The sequence below is a fragment of the Pteropus alecto genome, unplaced genomic scaffold (genome assembly GCF_000325575.1).
Source record: "Pteropus alecto unplaced genomic scaffold, ASM32557v1 scaffold14, whole genome shotgun sequence".
Taxonomy (NCBI): domain Eukaryota; kingdom Metazoa; phylum Chordata; class Mammalia; order Chiroptera; family Pteropodidae; genus Pteropus; species Pteropus alecto.
Window position 1 is genome coordinate 3,906,082 of NW_006436810.1, and position 6,474 is coordinate 3,912,555.

A 6,474-nucleotide genomic window follows, 5' to 3' on the forward strand; every position below is an offset into this window, starting at 1 on the left:
TTCATAAGATCGTTCTGCTAGATGAGAAAAACGTGTATTTGATTTAGGACCACGAGCCCAGTCGTGTGGATTGCATTCCCGACAGAAATGAGAATCCTTGTATAGTGGCCTTTCAAAGCTGAAATAAATCAGGGCTTCTTGGACAGAATGCCCTGGTCTGTCAGGTTTTGTCTTTTTTGAGAAGCCACGCTGGTTTAGAGCAAATCAGGGGAGACGAAATTAGGACCAGCTCATTGTGTAATTATTCTCAATTTCTACAGTCTGGGAACAGCCATCTTGTGATTCAAAATATAAATATTTGCAAATGGTTTTTATCTTGATCAGTTATATAAAGATCTGCGTTTGAGACGTGTTAAAGTGGATTTTTTTTTTTTAATATGACAGTCTTACTTGTCTTTGTGGAATTCCATTTTTCCGTCTTCAATTACATTAAGCCTTTGAACTTTTTTTTAATTGACTAAAGTTGGAAGAAATGTTTGTGGTTATATGCTTATCAGTATTTTTATAGATTTCTACACGTCTAAGAGGAATTTGAGTCATCTGGCACTTATATAAAATCAAACACTAAAGTTGGGGAGCTGCTTGCTTTTTTGTGGTTTCTTTCGGGGAGGAGAATAAAATGCAATTTAAAGAGAGAGTAGGAGGTGGCAAACACCTATTTTGGTCAGTTGCTGGGCAGGTGTTGTTTTCTTAGGAATGGTGAGTCTGTATTTCTGATTTTCCTCTTCTTTCTTGGAACAAATAGAGGAAATCTCTAATGGAGACTTTCTCAACAAGGCATACTGATGAATGTAGAATCTCAAATGAAAAAGAAGTCAGTAGATGTGGCTTCCTGGACTCTATGCTTGGACCAAAAATAAAGCAAGTCCTCACCGCAGGGGTTTGGCTCAGCTGGGCACCAGCAGAGGCAGTCAGTTTTCCACACTTTGCTTGAGTGTACACTTCCCCAGGCAAATTCCCCAGGCAAATTCCCCAGGGGTATACAACATTGTAAGGGCTTTTTCTCTCCTCTGTAGTTTTTATTGTTTTTAAGAAGAGTAGCGTCACCCTCGTTTGTCATTAAAGAATAATGTGGGAAAAATAAATAAAACTAACTAAAGAATAAAATAGGAAAAACAAAAACCACTCCCCTAAATGAATGAAAAAATTGACACCCATTATGCTTTTGTGGGGTAACTGTTTCCGTGTAAGTTGGTTTAGAAACTATAAAAAGATGTTCTCTTTGATTTCTTTGATTGTCTTCTATTTTTAACATTTTTGGCAAGTCTACACATTGTGGTTACATAAGAAAATCAAAGTTAAAGTATTTGATATTAAAAAAGCACCACGACTCAGGATGAGTTTTTCTGGCACTGCAGTGAGAGAGCTCGAGTTTTCATCATAAAATAATCGACATAAATGTCCAATCAACACAGGCTTTCTGGCCAGCTGCTCCGTGTGGTCCCTGGAGAAACCTCTTAAACCTGGCCCCCGTCCTCCTGAAAGGCTCCTCTGCCTGGTGGCTGGAGGGAGGTGGCAGTGTATTAGACCTGGTGAAGGGAAGCTCCTACTGTTCCTAGAGCTCAGGGCAAGGGTCAGCCCCTTCAATACTCACTGAACATTACTGAGCGCCTACAGTGTGCCAGACCCACTGCTGACTTCTTTTCACTGACTAGCTTTTTTTAAATTAATTAATTTTCCTATTAGAGTTGACATACAATATTATATTAGTTTCAGGTATACAACATAGTGATTGGACATTTATATAACTTGCAAAGTGATCCCCCTGATAAGTCTGGTACCCATCTGACACCACACATAGTCATTACAATATTATTGACTATATTCCTTATGCTGTACTTTACATTCCTGTGACTCTTTTTATAACTAGCATTTTATACTTCTTAATTCCTTTCACCCTTTTCACCCACCCCCTAACCCCTTCCCATCTGGTGACCATCAATTTGTTCTCTGTATCTGTAAGTTGGTTTCTGTTTTGTTTGTTTACCTACTGTCTTATTCCATCACTGCCACAATCTTGCGAGGTATAATCTATTAACAGTATTTTTATAAGGGAGGGAAAGTAGAAAGCCTGTGGAGTTCTTTGTCCAGAAGTGGGAGACACACATATAAATAAGAAAGCATTATGTTAATGATAAGAATGAAAAGCTAATGCTTATTATAACCTTACCGTGGGACTGGTGCCTTGCCAAATGCTTGATTTGGATAATATCATTTAATTCTCACAACAACACTACAAGAGAGATCATTTTATTATCTCCATTTTATAGAAGAGGAAGCTAAAATTTAGCAGTGTTACATAATAAGCTCAAGAGACTGAAGCTCCGAAAATGATAGACCTGGGAGTCAAACCCAGGCAGTCTGATTTCAGACTCCCTTACTTACCCACCAGTCTGAACAGTACAGGAGCCCATAGACACAATAGGCAGCAGGTGGTTAATTGAATTGTGGTATAGCTGGTAGACCAGTCAGGGGAAGGGCCACTCTCCAATCCCCAGTGTGATTCAGGTTAGTCCTCTTTCTCCCTAAGGACTTTCTCTGTCATTCTTACTGCTAGAAATTCAGCTCTTTGGATGACCACATTTCTGTCTGCCCATTCTCCCGCAGAAATGACTGTTGGCCATGGACTTCTGGATATGCCAGGCCTGGTGTGTGAAACACCCCAACTCAGGGAGTTCTTAAACATTGTAATGTGTCAGAGTCAATCACATACCTCCAAAGGTGAGGGGTGAGACCCTAAGGGTCAGCATTTTAAACAAGCACCCAGGCAATCTTGGTTTTCCTATCATTTCTGAGGCAGGTCCAGGGGGAGTGTGATAGTCAGTCTGTTCAGGATGAGGGCGGGCAGGCAGGGTAGGGGGGTTGTATTTTTTTCTTCAGCAGTCACTCACCTCTAGCAGAGTCTCCAGAGCCCAAGAGGACAAAAATGAAAGAATAAAAGTACAAATGGGAGGCAGCGCTGGGGGAAGAGTGCAGAATTCAAGAAGAGCAAGTCAAATCCTATCGGTGAGTTTGTTCAGAAGCAAAAGTTCAAAATAAGCGCAATAAGAAAGAGCAGAAACAAAGCCAGATTAAGGAAGTCAGGAAAGAAAGTGAAGAGGCGGGCTGAATCTTTAACTGAGTGGCAGTTCATGTTTGAAGCTTGCTTTGATGGACCCACAGGGGCTGCCCTCATATATGGACTGTAAGATGGGGTGGGGGACGAGCAAGAGAATAACAAATGTTTCAGACTGTTTGGGTACAAAGGAAGGGTTACAAATTCAGAGAATTCGAGCAAAGGAGAGACAAGAGTCTCTAGCAGTGTGATCAAGAGAGGCTACCTGGAGGTGGTGGCAACTGTCCAGGTATTGAAGGCTGAAGGATGATTGCAGGCAGGTGGGTCGAGGAAAGGAAGGGGCTGGGGCAGAGATTTAGTCACTGGCAAGTGCAATGGGCATTGGGAACCCAGTGAGTTGTCTGATTGATAGAGCCATACCTGAAGGATCACAGAGGGGTCTCAGTGGGTTTTGGGGAGGGGTAGACTAAAAGTGAGGGTCCTTTTCCCTGCTTCAACCATGGAAGAGAGAATTTTTATCCATTTTTATATAATTGGGTTCTGCATAAGATTTCATTTAAAAAAAAAAAAAAGAAAGAAGGAAAGAAAGAAAGAAAAAACCACCCAGAGTATTAAAAAACTATATATGGTATGTGTTAAAGTATTGAAAGAGTTAGTTAAGTTCGGGGCAATTTTGAAGGGCAGATAGGTGTCAGGTTTGTTTAAGAATTTAAGAGATTCGCGGCTTAGTAGAAGGGACACTGGCACCGATGTTGAAGCTTTGCTATCAGCTCCAGTCTGTCCTGTGAGCCTTGCCTTACTTTTCTGGGCATTAGGTGTGGCTGTGTCTATTTTTGTATTTAATACATTTAGGTTGAATTGAATTAAGTAATTTTTGAGGGTTCTCCCTGCTATAAAATGCTATCAGCAATGATTTTGCTCTAGGCCTCCCTCATAAACAGGATCATGGTTTAAGGAAAATGAATTTTATGGTATTGTACAGGATGACTGAGGGACACAGGTTAGGGGCCAGGACACCTGCTGCCTCGGTCTGGTGTGAAGGGGTACAAAGGGGAGGATGGTAGATACAGCAGGGACAGAAGCTTAGGGATGGGCACCAAAGTCACAGACGCAGAGATTGCACTAAAGGAAGTGATATGATAAGTTTTTTTCTATTAGAGAAAAAAATTCCCTAAGCTGACTGACTTTTCTAACCCATTATTTTTCCTTTGAGGTATATTTTTAAAACCCATTCTTTAAAAAAACCATGCAAGTAGAGGTCTTTGCCATACCACCTGACATCATTTCAAAGCTCTACCATGAATTTTTAAACATTCTTTTAAAGCTGGGCATGCTTCTAAAGGAGCCGACTTTTCAGTGAATGCTGGAAAATGAAAATGTGTGAGCTGTTTAGATTGGCTTGGAGAACCACATGTCAGTGGCTGCTGTTGATCTTTGCATTGAAGTATCTCTGTTTTCTAAAAAGGTTTCTTTTGTTGATCATGATCTGGGAGCGTGGCCTTCTCAGTTGGAGAAGAAACTGTTTATCTGTGCAGTATTTGACTAGCAATAAGTTAGAGACACAGTTCAACCACAAAACTTATGAGTTCCCATTCGTGGTAGGCCCTGAGGTAGGTATCAGTGCTGCAGTGTAGTCTAGGGTACGATCCAGCCCTCACAGACTGATGGGCCAGATGTGGGAGTACAGAAATGCAGCATTGTGCAAGGTCGTGGTGTAAGCATGAGAGAGAGTTGCATATGAGATGCAGACATCACTGGACAGGGATGCTCAGCCAGCCCTTCCTTCTTCCTCTCTTCTTTCTCTTCCTCTTTCCTCTTACTTTATCAGAGTTTTGAAGTTAAACCAGAGAGAAGTTTGAAGAAACGTGGCTGGGCGAGGGAGAGGCCTTACCTGGGTGAAAGTGTTTAGATCCTTCACAGAGAACGCTGGCCCTGGGCAGCCACCTACAGGGCACAGGGCCCTCAAATCTAATGTGCAGTGACCATTGTGGCATGTTTGGGAATGCCTCACGGGTGAGAGGGTGCTCTGTTCTGAGCGTTCTCGCTCTGTGCCTGTGATGGGCAGTTCACTGGTGTGGCTCTCTTGTCTGAGAAAACTCTTGAGAAGACTTCATGTGCCTGGTAGATAGACAAGACCTTCTTTCTGAAGATGAGTAAGTTATGTCTTCAACTGATATTATAATGAAGCTCTTCTAAAAAAAAAAAACAAAACTAATTTTGCATAGGCTAGCCAGTCTGCACAACATAATGGTGGGGCCTCTAAGAGGGCCTCCAATAAACAAATAATACCACTCTTCTCTACATGGCTTCTGAAGAAGTTGGTTGAAACAACAGAAACAGGTCAGCTTGTCTACAGCCATGCTACCCTGAACAAGCCCGATCCCGTCTGATCTCGGATGCTAAGCAGGGTCAGGCCTAGTTAGTACTTGGATGGGAGACCACCTAGGAAGACCAGGTGCTGTAGGTGTAAAAAATAAAAAAATAAGGGATTTTAAACTGACAAGATTCTTGCAATCTGTGAGGTCAATCAAAAGTTGCCTCGTCTAAAAAGAAAAAAGAAAAGAAAGAAAGAAACAGGTCAGCCTTACTGTTTATAGAGGCCAGGCTGGAGGACGTAGCTCTAGGTCTGTTAGCCAAATGAATTGGCTAAATCTAAACCCTAGATTTGCCCACTTTTTCCATGTAGTATTGGAGAGAACAGAAAGTTGGGGAAACAGCAAATAGCACACTCCCTGAGGGCAGACACCTCCTAGGAGGTGAGGCTGAGCCAGCTGAGCATGCCCAGTTGGTTCTTCTCAAATTTACCAATTAAATGAATTAGTCCCTCTACTTCCCCTGAGGAAAAGGTAGTAAAAGGACAGAGAAAGGCCAGTTGTGTGCTTAGGGAAAATTCTTCTTCATAAAAACCAGGAGTGAGGGAACGAGCTCTCCTCTAAAAATTTCCAAGATTGTATACATTTTGAGGGTCAGTTGCTCATGTCTTGAGGGAAAGAAGTCAAAGAACACATCAAGTTATGGTTAGGATCCCTATTAATCATGGAGCCAGTTAATATGAGAAGCAATCTGATAATATGAGAAACCGGATTAATAAATATAGCATTTGACATTTGCTCGTCTTTATTTACATTATCTCACTTATCCCAAACATGCCGTGATATCAGTACCCTCATTTAATCAAAGAATAAATTGAGGCACAAAGGGATCATTTTTAGCCCAGGAGGGTAACTAGTTAAGGGGTAGAGTCTGGACTCAAGTCCACATTTTTCTGACTCTGAAGGTAGGGCTCTCTTCAGTACTCCAGGTGGCCACATTATTTACAGTTACTGTTTGAATCTGTTTTATTTCAAATCTTTTTTTAGTTGTTGTGGACATGTTCAGGAGTGTTGAGAGGATAGCATCATTAATTATTTGTCTCAATT

The 6,474-nt window shown here is 41.5% G+C and overlaps 1 pseudogene; it reads left to right on the forward strand.

The window, feature by feature from the left end:
- Positions 1-5,403: 5,403 nt before the first annotated feature.
- Positions 5,404-5,522, forward strand: LOC112481341 (annotated as a pseudogene).
- Positions 5,523-6,474: the final 952 nt, after the last annotated feature.